The sequence below is a fragment of the Ursus americanus genome, chromosome 2 (genome assembly GCF_024610735.1).
Source record: "Ursus americanus isolate L20-20 chromosome 2, mUrsAme1.1.p, whole genome shotgun sequence".
NCBI lineage: Eukaryota > Metazoa > Chordata > Mammalia > Carnivora > Ursidae > Ursus > Ursus americanus.
The window spans coordinates 92,159,731-92,176,136 of NC_142128.1; the positions used below are offsets into that span (position 1 = coordinate 92,159,731).

The 16,406-nt window shown below is 41.8% G+C and overlaps 1 pseudogene; it reads left to right on the top strand.

Annotated features, from left to right (window-relative positions):
- The first annotated feature begins 15,058 nt into the window (after positions 1–15,058).
- LOC123801403 (small ribosomal subunit protein uS5 pseudogene) lies at positions 15,059–15,849 on the top strand (annotated as a pseudogene).
- Positions 15,850–16,406: the final 557 nt, after the last annotated feature.

Sequence of the window (16,406 nt, forward strand, 5' to 3'; positions counted from 1 at the left end):
AAATTTGTTTCCCCATAGCAATTAACAGCAATTCCTTAAAAATAAAAAGGACCTCGGTGCTTTCTTTCCTGAGGTCATTGAGGATGGTTAGAGAAAGCTGAAGAAGTAGTTTCAAATAAAGCATAGTGAGGAAGAACAGACATGGGTGGTAGCAACTGTGAAGAAAGGAATACAGGAAGAATCCCACGAACCTGAGGGAAGAAAGGTGCCCAGAGGTATTGCTGGATCTCCAGAAATGCTCCATGATCCCCTTGTGAACCAGAGCTTCTAACTTCACGAAAGGTCTACTCAATGCTTTCTCTCAGCTCTGCAAAGAGATAGTCTTCAATCCTTCAGTAGATAGAATTACTTGTAAGACAAGTGAGCTCCTAGTTAATACCCAAGAATGAATAAAACATGCTTTTTTGTGGACATTCTCCGGGAGATTGAGATACATTGTATCCGGTATATTCTTTGAATGATTTAAAACACTGATGGAATTTTTAGAAAATCTACTCCAACCTTCAACATTTCTGAGTCTTCAACATCTTAGAAACAAGCTCAAAACCAAAGTGATCTTTTGGTTTGATTCCAAAATCTCCACTAAGTGTATTTGAAAATATGTTTTCTTGTATCCAGATATAGTGGGCTGTTTTTTCCCCGCCTCTTCTTTGGCAGCACAACCTGAGAGTCCAGATTCTGGAGCCAACTATCAGGACTCATTTCCCAGATCTACGACTTTTTGATGAATGATCTCAGGGCAAGCAACTCAGTCTTTCTCTTTCTTCCACTTCTCCATTTGTAAAGTACTGGTGATGATAATAAAATAACAACAACAACAACAACACGAATACCTGTTTATAGGTCTTTTGTAAGAATTCAATGTCAGTACTTTTAGGACAATGCCCAACGCATAGTAAGTACTCAGTTAGTATTAGTTGCAAGTGTTACTTTTATTGTTGTCACTTATGGAAGTATCTAAAAATGAGTTTTAATACGGCTTACCTAAAAGGCAAACTGTGGTGAGCATATTATTTTAAAAGGTACTTTAGCATGGATTTATCTGCTTAGACTGCTTCCTCTGGTTCCACGTGGTCTTGGTGGCATTATTAAGCAAGGCCCCCATATTCCCAATCACAAGCGTGGGCACATGCCATGGGTTGGGCCAATCCCTTCCTCTCCTGGACTTTACTGAATGTTGTGCTGAGGATGGGGTTGAGAGGGAGTCTCTCTTCTTTTGCATCATGTACCATAAGAATGAAGCCCTGGGACTACCGGCCACATCTTCCCTCCCCTTTCTGCTATGGAAGAGAATGATTCCATCAGACAACGAGTGGCAGATAGTTCCAAGAGATGCAGAGAACAAACTTCTCCCTGCCTAAACAATCTACCACAGTGACATGAATCAATACATTCACCCTTTTAGTAAAACTATTTTGAATGGGGCTTCTATCATTCATACACACACACACACACACACACACACACACACACACACACATGCACACACACACACACGTCCTGGATTTTCCAGCATAATTCCAATTTCAAACATTCTGTTTTATTATTTCCACAATTAATACTGCTAATAATAACATCTATCCTTTATATCGCTTTGTAAGTGCCAGGCACTGTTCTAAGCATTTTACATGTTGTAACTCAGTTAAAGCTCCCAACTATGCTGCAAAGTAGGTATTATCATTATTCTCACTTTACAGATGAAGAAAGAGAGAAACAAAGGGATTAATTAATTTGCAGAAGACCATGTAGATACAAGATTCAGAGCAAGGTGGTCTGAATCCAGGGTCCACATTTCTGTGCCTAACCATGTGCAAAATGATCACTGGTCATATACGTTGGTAGGAATTAAACTCTCCATAGTGTGCACTACGAAGGACATAGGAAGTGGCCCACATAATACATGTGTACTAATTTAAAAATGGGGAAGAGGGAAGAACAAATAGGCCAATTATATTCCTGTATCTACTAAACAGAAGGCATACCAGAAAATTATAGTCATCAAAGATTCTCCAGTTTAGGTTAGTTCCTTAGATATCCTTCTCCCAAATTCCATTCATTCCCCCATAGACATTGTGTGTTCTCTAACCCTCTTCCAACTTTAGAGAAGTCTGACAAAATTTTTGTTCATCTCTGGGATTCCTGAAACATTTGATACCTCTACTGGTTTACCTCCCTTTTACTCTGGATCCCATTGAATTCTGGATTAATTGCTACCCCCTCCTCCCTTGGAAACAGCCCTGGATCAGTTTGCCAAGAACTTCCTACTTGCCAGGCCCATTGAGCCTGTATTAGTATATTACTGTATCTGTATATTACTTAACAGATACTTTTGAGTTTTTTTACAGTGTTCCTCTATCCTTCCTTGAAGCCGTCTCCCATGGTGTTTGGGCCACCACCCCTCCTCATCCTCTTTTTGCATTCTGACTATCCTTTTTCATCTCTTTGTAGCATCTTTCCCCTTTACCATTAAGTATGGATATTCCAGGGGGAACCTGGCTGGCTCAGTTGGTAAAGCATGAGATTCTTGATCTCAGGGTCATGAGTTTGAACCCCACTTTGGGTGTGGAGTTAACTTAAAGAGAATTAAAAAAAATTTTTTTAATTGATATTCCAGTTCCACTTTCTAAACTCCAGTCAACTGTTACTTTTTCCAGGAACTCTTCCCTGTCAACTACCCCCAGAGAGTTGATCAAACCTTCATCTGGTCTGGATCTGTGCTTTGTCTGTGCTTGTTGCCCTTGTGCTGTGTTATTTATCCCTACTTGTATCTCTTTCCCTTTGGGCTGAAAATTCCCACAAGGGATTTTTTTTTTCCATCTCTGTGTCCCCAGCACTTAGCAAGTTTTCACCACACAGTAGGTTCCCAGTAAATGTTTCTGAAAAAATAAATGGGTTTGTGTGGTTTTCAGTTGCAGAATATTTGCCTATTATGACTCACCTTGACCCTTTTGTAGAATAGGAGAGGCATTATCATAAAGATGCCTAGAGATGTAAATTATCCACAGAAGTCGGAGGACACTTGGATACCCAGTAGTGAACATCTGATATCCAGTATGTCTGAACATCTATTTTCCTGCTAAATAAATCATTGATGGGTGCGTGTGTATACTTGTGTGTTCACAGGGAACTAGCACAAAGTAGGCCAGTAGTACCTGACACAAAAATCAAAATGCCTGGTTCCTAGTCCTGGTTCTATCAATTATTACTTAGCCCAGTGATTGTGGGTAGTTATTTAGCTAATCCGAAGTTTGAATTTGGGGGTGGGGGGGCAGTGGGAAGAGGAGAGAGAGAATCTTAAGCAGGCTGCATGCCCAGCAGGGGAGCCTGACATGGGGCTTGATCCCCAACTCTGAGATCATGACCTGAGCCAAAATCAAGAGTTGGACGCTTAACCAACTGAGCCAACCAGGAGCCCCAGCTTGAAATTTTTTTTAACGGTAATAAAAACCTCTACCCTGCCTAGCACATAGAGTTGCAATGTAGGTAAGATGGAAGAGATATAGACACGCTTTAAAAACTGTCGTAGGTGGTTAAATTGGTTGTAAAAAAAAAAAAATGAACACACTCAGATTATGTCAGGAAGTGAATGATTTATTGGAAGGATATCTAAGGAAAAATTTTAAAAAGAGAATAGAAGCATGGGGTGCCTGGGTGGCTCAGTCGTTAAGCGTCTGCCTTCAGCTCAGGGCGTGATCCCAGCGTTCTGGGATCGAGCCCCATGTCAGGCTCCTCCGCTGGGAGCCTGCTTCTTTCTCTCCCACTCCCCCTGCTTGTGTTCCCTCTCTCGCTGGCTGTCTCTATCTCTGTCAAATGAATAAATAAAATCTTAAAAAAAAGAGAGAGAGAGAGAGAGAGAATAGAAGCAGAAAACTCAGCCACAAGTTTCAGCCAGCCAGGAAAGCAGGAAGTGACATAGTCAGTGGGTCACACAAGAGTAATGGGAACCTGAGGATAGCTGAACTGGACAGAAACTGTAATGTGGCTTCCAAACTGGAAGTTTCTTCAGAGGCCAGCACAGATAAATCATCCTCCCCTCAATCCCGACCACACGAGCTTGCTAACTTTTCCTGAGTGCCCTGCAATTGACATAATGTCATTTCTCTCTGCCTTTGTTTCTCTCAGAGCACCTTTCTGCCTTTACTCCTGCTACCAACTAACTGACCCCCTAAATCCACAGATCAAACACCAGACAGATTTTTGCTAAGGACGTGATGGCAAAGCTCTTGCTCCTGTTTGCCTCACAGGAAGCCTGACAGCCAATTGTGGGCTATTCTCGAGTTAGAGCCACTCCACTGGTCCAGTTAGTGGTGGCCATGGTGATAGAGCCAAGAGGAAGAAACACACTCACTTATTTCTATACCCAAGACTCTTGCTTTAGATTAACCACGGTAGGATGCCACTAGGCTAAAGGGACAAAGGGAGGGAAGACTGTTAAGGAAACCCAGGGACTAGAGCTACCTGGTGAAAGCCTGCATAGCTGCTGCTGGAGTAAGGAAGGAAATGGCTGATGCCCAGGATTCCACCCCCAGCACGCGGGAGCGGATTTGATGACAAACAACCTGGCTTCTTTTTCCTGCCGCTCTCCAAACTCTTCCTATTAGCCACACACACTAGGAAGTCAGCTGACACAAGAAGGTCAGTCCTCCCTGTGAGAGAGAGGTGAGGGAGGGCAAGAAATGCATCTGAGGGCACACAGGCTCAGGACCAGCTCTGTACGTAATTAACGGAGTCCAATCTTCAGTTTACTTGGGGATGGCCAAGAGGGTCAGCATGGTTGTAATGTTGACTGAATACGTAGGGATGACCAGAACTGGTTTTGAATCTTAGCTCTGCTATTTATTCTGTTTTATTTGGGGTGAGTTACTTAACCTTTACAAACCTCAGTGCCTTGTTTTGTAAGATGGTGATAATAATACCAATTTTCTAGAATTGTAAAGATTCAACATAATGAACAGAAAACTTTCAACACAACGTCTAGACATGGGGAATGCTTTATTGTTGACAGTGATGATGGTGGTGGTGATGGTGGTTGTCTGCCCCTGTCAGTCTATGTTTCATTTTTGCATCTCCAACAGCCTGTCTTAGCAGTTTTTTCCAAGCTACTTAAAAATATAGACATTACTGGGCCCCTGAGTAATCTTAACCAATATCAGGGTTACCTGAGGTTAAAAAGTTTGAATTGATAAAATGCCATGAAATTTTCTGTGTCTCATCAAAAAAATCATGAGGTGCTTTGTGCATATGATATACCTCATTTTATTCTGTTTCGTGTGTTTCTGTTTTTTTTTTCCCTTAGAGAGAGAGCACACATGAGCGGGGGTGGGGAGGGCAGAGGGAGAGGGAGAGAGAGAATCTCAAGCAGATGCCCCAACTAAGCATAGAGCCCAATGTAGGGCTTGATCTCACGACCCTGGGATCATGACGTGAGCTGAAATCAACAGTCAGATGCTTAACTGACCGAGCCACCCAGGTGCCCCTATTTTTTTTATTGCACTTCACAGATACTGTGTTTTTGACAAATTAAAGGTTTGTGGCAACACCTACATTGAGCAAGTCTATTGGTGACATTTTCCCATTAGCATTTGTTCACTTCATGTCTCTGTGTCATGTGTTGGTAATTCTTGCAATATTTCAAACGTTTTCATCATTATTATATTTGTTATGGTGATCTGTGATTGGTGATCTTTGATGTTACTATAATAGTTGTTGGGGTGCCATGAGCTGCACCCATATGAGACAGCCAACTTAATCGATAAATATTGTGTGTGTTCTGAGTGCTCCACTAGCCAGCCATTCCCCTGTCTCTCTCCACATCCTCAGGCCTCCCTAGTCCCTGAAACATAACAATATTGAAATTAATCCAGTCAATAACCCTACGATGGCAAGTGTTCAAGTGAAAAAGGAGTCCCATGTCTCTCACTTCAAGTCAAAAGCTAGAAATGATTAAGTTTAGTGAGAAAGGCATGTTGAAAGCCCAGACAGGCTAAAAGCAAGGCCTCATGAGCCAAAAAGTTAGCCAAGTTGGGAACACAAAGGAAATGAAAAGTGTTACTCTAGTGAACACAAAAAAATGACAAGAAAGCAAAACAGCCTATTTTTTTTATTATTAACAAAAATCCATATTTTACGTAAGGTTCACTCTTTTTTAAAAAATTTATTTTTACTAACATATAATGTATTATTTGTTTCAGGATTACAGGTCTGTGATTCATCAGTCTTACACAATTCACAGCACTCACCATAGCACACACCCTCCCCAATGTCCATCACCCAGCCACCCCATTCCTCCCACACCCCTCCACTCCAACAACCTTCAGTTTGTTTCCTGAGATTAAGAGCCTTTTATGGTCTGTCTCCCTCTCTGGTTTTGTGTTGTTTCATTTTTTCCTCTCTTCCCCTATGCTCCTCTGCCTTGTTTCTCAAATTCCACATATCAGTGAGATCATATGATAATTGTCTTTCTCTGACTGACTTATTTTGCTTAGCATAATGCCCTCTAGTTCTATCCACAACATTGTAGGTGGCAAGGTTTCATTTTTTGATGGCTGCATAATATTCCATTGTATGTATATACCATATCTTCTTCATCCATTCATCTGTTGATGGACAACTCGGCTCTTTCCACAGTTTGGCTATTATGGACGTTGCTACTATAAACATTGGGGTGCACATGCCCCTTTGGATCACTATATCTTTGGGGTAAATACCCAGTAGTGCAATTTCTGGGTTGTAGGGTAGCGCTATTTTTAACTTTTTGAGGAACCTCCATACTGTTTTCCAGAATGGCTGCACCAGCTTGCATTCCCACCAGCAGTATAAGAGGGATCCCTTTTCTCCACATCCTTGGCAACACTTGTTGTTTCCTGTCCTGTTACTTTTTGCCTTTCTAACTGGTGTAAGGTGGTATCTCATTGTGGTTTCGATTTGTATTTCCCTGATGCTGAGTGATGTGGAGCACTTTTTCATGTGTCTGTTGGCCATTTGGATATCTTCTTTGCAGAAATGTCTGTTCATGTCTTCTGCCCATTTCTTGACTGGATTATTTGTTCTTTGGGTGTTGAGTTTGAGAAGTTCTTTATAGATTTTGGATACTAGCCCTTTATCTGATATGTCATTTGCAAATATCTTCTCCCATTCTGTAGGTTGTCTTTTGGCTTTGTTGAATATTCCCTTTGCTGTGCAAAAGCTTTTTATCTTGTTGAAGTCCCAACAGTTCATTTTTGTCCTTGCTTCCCTTGCCTTTGGCAATGTGTCTAGGAAGAAGTTGCTGCGGCTGAGGTCGAAGAGGTTGCTGCCTGTGTTCTCCTCTAGGATTTTGATGGATTCTTGTCTCACATTTAGGTCTTTCATCCATTTTGAGTCTATTTTTGTGTGTTGTGTAAGGAAATGGTCCAGTTTCATTCTTCTACATTTGGCTGTCCAATTTTTCCAACACGATTTGTTGAAGAGACTGTCCTTTTTCCATTGGATATTTTTCCCTGCTTTGTCGAAGATTAGTTGACCATAGAGTTGAGGATCCATTTCTGGGCTATTTTGTTGCATTGATCAATGTGTCTGTTTTTGTGCCAGTACCATACTGTCTTGATGGTAACAGCTTTGTAATAGAGCTTGAAGTCTGGCATTGTGATGCCATCAGCTTTGGGTTTTTTTTTTTTTTTTCAACATTCCTCTGGCTATTTAGGGCCTTTTCTGGTTCCATACAAATTTTAGGATTATTTGTTCCATTTCTCTGAAAAAAGTGGATGGTATTTTGATAGAGATTGCATTAAATGTGTAGATTGCTCTAGGTACCATAGACATTTTCATGATATTTGTTCTTCCAATCCATGAGCATGGAACATTTTTCTATTTCTTTGTGTTTTCCTCAATTTCTTTCATGAGTATTTTATAGTTTTCTGAGTACAGATTCTCTGCCTCTTTGGTTAGATTTATTCCTAGGTATCTTACGGTTTTGGGTGTAATTGTAAATGGATTGACTCCTTAATTTCTCTTTCTTCTGTATTATCGTTGGTGTATAGAATGCCACTGCTTTCTGTGCACTGATTTTATATCCTGCCACTTTACTGAATTCGTGTATGAGTTCTAGCAGTTTTGGGGCGAAGTCTTTTGGGTTTTCCACGTAAAGTATCATATCACCTGCAAAGAGTGAGAGTTTGATGTCTTCTTTGCCGATTCAGGTGCCCTTTATTTCTTTTTGTTGTCTGATTGCTGAGGCTAGGACTTCTAGTACTATGCTGAACAGCAGTGGTGATAGTGGACATCCCTGATGCGTTTCTTTTTTTTCTTTTTTTTTTTTTTAAAGATTTTATTTATTCATTTGACAGAGAGACAGCCAGCGAGAATGGGAACACAGCAGGGGAGTGGGAGAGGAAGAAGCAGGCTCCCAGCGTAGGAGCCCGATGTGGGGCTCGATCCCGGAACGCCAGGATCATGCCCTGAGCCGAAGGCAGACACTTAACGACTGCGCCACCCAGGCGCCCCCCTGATGCGTTTCTGACCTTAGAGGAAAAGCTCTCAGTTTTTCCCCATTGAGAATGATATTCACTGTGGGTTTTTCATATATGGCTTTTATGATATTGAGGTATGTCCCTATGCTGTGAAGAGTTTTAATCAAGAAAGGATGCTATACTTTGTCAAATGCTTTTTCTGCATTTATTGAGAGTATCATATGGTTCCTGTCCTTTCTTTTCTTAATGTAGTGTATCACATTGATTGATTTGCAGATGTTGAACCAACCTTGCAGCCCAGGAATAAATCCCACTTGGTCGTGGTGAATAATCCCTTTAATATACTGTTGGATCCTATTGGCTAGTATTTTGGTGAGAATTTTTGCATCTATGTTCATCAGGGATATTGGTTTGTAATCCTCCTTTTGATGGGGTCTTTGTCTGGTTTTGGGATCGAGGTAATGTTGGCCTCATAATGAATTTGGAAGTTTTCCTTCCATTTCTATTTTTGGAACAGCTTCAGAAGAATAGGTATTAATTCTTCTTTAAATGTTTGGTAGAATTCCCCTAGGAAGCCATCTGAACCGGGCTCTTGTTTGATGGGAGATTTTTGATTACTGCTTCAATTTCCTTGCTGGTTATGGGTCTGTTTAGGTTTTCTATTAAGCAGACGCTTAACGACTGAGCGACCCAGGCGCCCCTGATCCCAATCTTTTGATACCGGTTGATACCTGATTTGTGACCCAGGATGTGATCTATTCTGGAGAATGTTCCAAGTGCACTAGAGAAGAATGTGTATTCTGTTGCTCTGGGATGGAATGTTCTGAATATATCTGTGAAGTCCATCTGGTCCACTATGTCATTTAAAGCCCTTATTTCCTTGTTGATCTTTTGCTTAGATGATCCATCCATTTCAGTGAGGGAGGTGTTAAAGTCCCCTGCTATTATTGTATTATTGTTGGTGTGTTTCTCTGATTTTGTTATTAATTGGCTTATATAATTGGCTGCTCCCATGTTAGGGGCATAAATATTTACAACTGTTAGATCTTCTTGTTGGATAGACCCTTTAAGTATGATATTGTGTCCTTCCTTATCTCTTGTTGTAGTCTTTGGTTTAAAATCTAATTTGTCTGATAGAAGGATTGCCACCTCAGCTTTCTTTTGATGTCTATTAGCATGGTAAATGGTTTTCCACCCTCTCACTTTAAGTCTGGAGGTGTCTTTGGGTCTAAAATAAGTCTCTTGCACACAGCATATTGAAGGGTCTTGTTTTTTTATCCAATCTGATACCCTGTGTCTTTTGATTGGAGCATTTAACCCATTTACATTCAGGGTAACTATTGAAAGATATGAATTTAGTGCCATTGTATTGCCTGTAAGGTGACTGTTACTGTATATTGTCTCTGCTCCTTTCTGGTCTATGTTACTTTTAGGCTCTCTCTTTGCTTAGAGGACCCTTTTCAATATTTCTTGTAGGGCTGGTTTGGTGCTCGCAAATTGTTTTAGTTTTTGTTCGTCCTGGAAGCTTATCTCTCCCTCTATTTTCAATGACAGCCTAGCTGGATATAGTATTCTTGGCTGCATATTTTTCTCGTTTAGTGCCCTGAATATATCATGCCAGTCCTTTCTGGCCTTCCAGGTCTCTGTGGATAGGTCTGCCATTGTAGGTTACAGACCTCTTGTTGCCATCTGCTTTCAGGATTTTCTCTTTGTCTCTAAGATTTGTAAGTTTTACTATTAGATGTCGGGGTGTTGACCTATTTTTACTGATTTTAAAAGGGGGCTCTCTGCAGCTCCTGGATTTTGATGCCTGTTTCCTTTCCCAAATTAGGTAAGTTCTCTGCTATAATTTGCTCCAATATACCTTCTGCCCCTCTCTCTTCTTCTTCTGGAATCCCAATTATTCTAATATTATTTTGCCTTATGGTATCACTTATCTCTCAAATTCTCCCCTCGTGATCCAGTAGTTGTTTATCTCTCTTTTTCTCAGCTTCTTTATTCTCCATCATTTGGTCTTCTATAGGAAGGAAGTAGTGACTTCTCTCTTCTGCCTCATTTATCCTAGCAGTTAGGGCCTCCATTTTTTATTGCACCTCATTGATAGCCTTTTTGATTTCGACTTGGTTAGATTTTATTTCTCCAGAAAGGGCTTTTCTAGTACCTTCTATGCTTTTTTCACACCCAGCTAGTATCTTTATAATTGTCATTCTGAACTCTATTTCTGACATCTTACTAATGTCCATGTTGATTAGGTCCCTGACTGTCGGTACTGCCTCTTGTTTTTTTGGTTTTTTTTAAGGTGAGTTTTTCCATTTTGTCATTTTGTCCAGAGAAGAACAGATGAATGAGAGAACAAAATGCTAAAAGGGTAACAACAACCCCAGAAAAATATACACTAAACAAATCAGAAGAGACCCGAAACTGGGGGGAAAAGAAAAAAAAAAAAAAAAGAATGTGATCAGGCGATCAGGCTGGTGAATAGACCAGAGCCACACACTAGATTTTGGGTGTATTTTGGTCTATTAGAAGAAACTGCCTCCCAAAATTTTTTAAAGAAAGAAAAACTTGTGTGTATATGTGTATATATATATATGTGTGTGTGTGTGTGTGTGTGTGTATATATTATATATATGTATATGCATATATATGTATATATATACATACACACACACACACACACAAATAAGGGTAAATACAATGAAGGGATGGAATATGACTATAAAAATGAAAATTAAAAAAGATTTTAAGGGGCGCCTGCGTGGCACAGCGGTTGAGCGTCTGCCTTCGGCTCAGGGCGTGATCCCGGCGATCTGGGATCGAGCCCCACATCAGGCTCCTCTGCTGTGAGCCTGCTTCTTCCTCTCCCACTCCCCCTGCTTGTGTTCCCTCTCTCGCTGGCTGTCTCTATGTCTGTCGAATAAATAAATTAAATCTTTAAAAAAAAAAAAAAGATTTTAAAAAAGGAATTGATGAGATAAGAAGTTGGTTGAAAAAGGAAAGAAGAAAAATTCAAAAAAAAGAAATAGAAACAGAAAAAATGAAGAAAATTAAAAAAATTAACTTTGAAAGACTACAGAATCATGGGGGAAAGCCTCTTTTTTCCTGGAGTTTTGCAGTTCTCATTGACCAGTAAACTTCGTCTTGGCTGGATCTTCTTGCTGATCTTCTGGGGGAGGGACCTGTTGCACTGATTCGCTAAGTGTCTTTGCCCCAGGCGCAATTGCGCCGCCCTTGCCAGGGGCCAGGCTAAGTAATCTGCTCAGATTTGCTCTCCGTAGCTTTTGTTCTCTGAAGGCTTTCTGCGCCGCTTTAGAGGGAGAGAATGAAAACGGTAGCCTCCCAATCTCCAGCCCCAGAAGAGACAAGAGTTTGGGGCCCATTCCTTTGTGCACCCTCAGAGAAAAGCAGTCAGTCACTCCTGTCTCCCTGGTCTCCGGCCACACTCCATGCTCACCTGGCCTGTGACTGAGCATTTCTATCTCTGGCACACGACCCTATTTGGAGTCTCCAAACCCAGTAGATTCCTGCAGTGTGCTCCCGAGCCACTTCTCCCGGGGAAGGAAGAGGAGTGTTCCCGGATCTGCCCCCACTTGTTGGGCCCCTGCTCGAAGAGCAGTGGCTCGACTATGCCACAGATAATGGTTTATGGCCACCCGGAGCTGAGAGCCCACTCTTCAGCTCACTGTTTCACAGTCGGCTTCCCTGGGCCGATACCTGGGAGCTCTGACGCACTCAGGCACCCTCAGTCTTTCTGTGACCCCGAGAGTCCTGAGACCGCACCGTCCCAGGGAGGGTTCCACCTCCCCCCCCCCCACCCCTCTCACCGGAGCAGACTTCTAAAAGTTCTGATTTTGTGCTCTGGGGCTCTATGGCTTGCCGGTAGCCGGATGATGGAGGCTCCCTCCCCCCACAATCTACATTCCCATACATCGCCTTAGATTCACTTCTCCGCAAGTCCTACCTTCCAAAAAGTGGTCGCTTTTCTGTTCATAGAGTTGCTGCTATTCTCTTCTTCGATCTCCTGCAGAGTTCGTAGGTGTTCAGAATGGTTGGATAACTATCTAGCTGAATTCCTGGGACCAGAAGAAATTTAGGTCTCCTGCTCCTCCGCCATCTTGCTAACCTCTAGCAAAACAGCCTATTGCTAGTATGGAGAGTTTTAGTGGCCTGGATAGACAATATCAAGCTAGCCACAACATTCCTGTAAGTCAAAGCCTAACCTAGAGAAAAGCCCTAATTCTCTTCAGTTCCATGAAGGCTGAAGGAGGTGAGAACCCTGAAAGAGAAGAGCTTGAAGCTAGCAGACGTTCATGAGGATTAAGGAAGGAAGCCACCTTCATTACTGCAGCAAATGAAAGAGCAAGCATTGATGCAGAAGCTGAGCAAGTTCTAAGCTCATTCCTGAAGGCGGCTACACCCAACATGAGAGTGAGCCTAAGAAAATATATTCTTATATTCTAAGAAATTCTTATATTATATTCTAAGAAAATGCCATGTGGGAGAAGTCAATGCCTGTCTTCAAACTTCAAAAAGCAGGCTAACTCTTGTCAGGGGCTCATGCAGCTGGTGACTTTAACTTGAAGCTGATGCTCATTTACCATTCTGAAAATCCTAGATTTCTCAAGAATTATGTGAAATCTACTTGGCCTGTACTCTAGAAATGGAACAACCAAGACTGGATGCCAGCACATCTGTTTACAACATGGTTTACTGAACATTTTAAGCCCACTGTTGAGACCTACTGCTCAGGAAAACAGATTTCTTTCAAAATATTACTGCTCATTTGAAGAGTTCATTGACCTTTGATGGAGATTAATGTTGTTTTCATGCCTGCTAACATAACATCCATCCTGTAGCCCATGGATCAAGGAGTAATTCCAACTTTCAAGTCTTCTTACTTAGGAAATACATTTCCTAAGGCTATAGCTGCCACGGACATGATTCCTCTGATGGATCTGGGCAAAGTCAATTGAAAACTTTCTGGAAAGGATTCACCATTTGAGATGCCATTACGAACATTTGTGATTCATAGAAAGAGTTCAAAATATCAACATTAACAGGAGTTTAGAAGAAGTTAATTCCAACCCTATTGGTGACTTTGAGGGGTCCAAGACTTCAGTGGAACTGAAGATGTGGTGGAAATAGCAAGAGAACTAAAATGACAAGTGGAGCCTGAAGATGGGACTGAATTGCTGGAATCTCATGATAAAACTTGAATGGATGAGGAGTTGCTTCTTACAGATGAGCAAAGAAAGTGGTTTCTTGAGATGGAAACTACTCCTGCCAGAGATGCTGTGAAGATTGTTGAAATGACATCAAAGAATTTAGAATATTACATAAACTTAGTTGAAAAAGCAGTGGCAAGGTTTGAAAGGATTGACCCCAATTTTTTTTATTTTAAAGATTTTATTTATTTATTTGAGAGAGAGAGAGAGAGAGATCACAAGCAGGGGGTAAGGGTAGAGGGAGAAGCAGACTCCTTGCTGAGCAAGGAAGCCCCATGTGGGACTCCATCCCAGGACCCTGGGATCACGACCTGAGCCTAAGGCAGATGCTTAACCAAATGAGCCACCCAGGCACCTGGATGGACCCCAATTTTAAAAGTAGTTCTACTATGGATAAAATGCTATCAAATTGCATCACACGCTACAGAGAAATTTTTCATGAAAGGAAGAGTCAATCAATGCAGCAAACTTCACCTGTTGTCTTATTTTAAGAAACTGGCACAGCCACCCCAACGTTCAGCAACCACCACCACCCTGATCAGTCAGTAGCCATCAACATCAAGGTGAGAGCCTACACCAGCAAAAAGATTACGGCTCTCTGAAAGCTCAGATGATGTTTAACATTTTTAAGCAGTAAAGTATTTTTGGGGACTAAGATTGATTTATTTATTTACTTAATATTAACATTTTAAAAGATTTCATTTACCTCAGCAACATGGAAGATAACTGAGGGCACGGTTAAAATACTTAAAATCCAGGGATGTTTGGGGCAGGAAATATCCCAACCCCGTTCTTGAGGTGGTGTGAAGGATAGGTGCCAGGCTTTCAACCTTGGCCAGGTTCTAGCATGAAGCTGAGACAACAAAGAGATAAGACAGCCTTGGCCTCATCCCCACCAGGAGACAGACCTACCTGTTCACAAAAAATAAGAAAGCGCTAAATCGTATTGAGGATTGGTTCCTTTATTTTTTAGGTAAGGTATTTACATTGTGTTTTTAAAAGATAAAATGCTATTGCACACTTAATGGGTTACGGTATAGTGTAAATGTACTTTTATATGCACTGGGGAACCAAAAAATTCATTTGACTCTCTTTAGTATGCTATTCACTGTATTGCAGTGGTCTGGAACCGAACCTGCAATATCTCTAAGGTATGACTGTATAAAATGCTTGCCTGTGTACACAGCAACAATCATACCACAATATTAACCATTTAAGAAAAAGTACAAAAACTGGGGCACCTGGCTGGCTCAGTCAGAGGAGCATGAGACTCTTGATCTTGGGGTTGTGAGTTCAAGCCCCATGTTGGGTATAGAGATTACTTAAAAATAAAACCTTAAAAAAAAGGGAGGAAAGAGTACAAAAACTTCTTGGAGAAAACACCAAATGATGGATGATGCAGGTGGTGTGGGAGGGCCCTGGAATGGGAAGCCAGGCAGCTTCCTCAGAGACCAGGAGCTCAGGGAGGCAAGGTCAAGGACGAGGAGTGGATCCCGGTCACCAAGCCAGGCCACCTGGTCAAAGACATGAAGATCAAGTCCCTACAAGAGATCTGTCTTGTCTCTCTGCCTGTCAGGGAATCTGAGATCACTGACTCTTTCCTGGGCGCATCCCTCAAGGATGAGGTTTTGAAGATTATACTTGCGCAAAAGCAGATGCGTGCTGGCTAGCAGACCAGGTTCTAGGCATTTGTTGCCATCAGAGAATACAGTGGACATGTGAGTCTGGGTGTTAAGTGCTCCAAGGAGGTAGCCACTGCCATCCATGGAGCCATCATCCTGGCCGAGCTCTCCATTGTCCCCATGCTGTGAAACTACTAGGGGAATAAGATCAGCAAGCCCCACATTGTCCCTCACAAGGTGACCGGCTGCTGGGGCTCTGCACAGGTATATCTCATCACTGCCCCTGAGGCATCATCCCAGCCCCTGCACCGAAGAAGCTACTGATGACTTGATGATGGCTACACCTCAGCCAGGGGCTGCACTGTCACCCTGGGCCCCATGGCCAAGGTCGCTTTTGAAACCATTTCCAAGACCCACAGCTATCTCACCCCTAACCTCTGGAAAGAGACTGTGTACACCAACTCTCCCTATCGGGCATTCACTGACCATCTGGTAAAGACCCACACCAGTGTCTCGACGCAGAGGACCCAGGCTCCTTCTGTGGCCACCACATAGTTTTATATGAGAAAAATAAAGTGAGTCAAGGCCTGTACGAAAGAAGGAAAGAAAGAAAGAAAGAAAGAAAGAAAGAAAGAAAGAAAGAAAGAAAGAAAGAAAGAAGGGAGGAAGGGGAAGGGAAGAGAAGGAAAGGGAAGGGAAGAAGGAAGGAAGGAAGGAAGGAAGGAAGGAAGGAAGGAAGGAAGGAAGGAAGGAAGGAAGAAAGGAAGGGAGGGAGGAAGGGAGGAAGGAAAGAAGGAAGGAAGGAAGGAAGGAAGGAAGGAAGGAAGGAAGGAAGGAAGGAAGGATAGAAAGAATAAATCAAGGACTGGTAGCTTCGGAATTACAAATACATATGAGAAGACCAAGCAAGCATTCTTCAGGGAATTATATGAATGTGATTTTGAACAAGTGATTTATCCATTGCAATAGGAAGGAAGTTAGGGGATAGTCTAATAGGAAAAGTTTTGGTGGTTTAATCAAATTTTGGAAAAACACTCACACTAACTTCTTTGTCATTATCTGGAGTTTCAAATTCAAAATACTGTAGGGTTTTGCCTTTTTTTTTTTTTAAA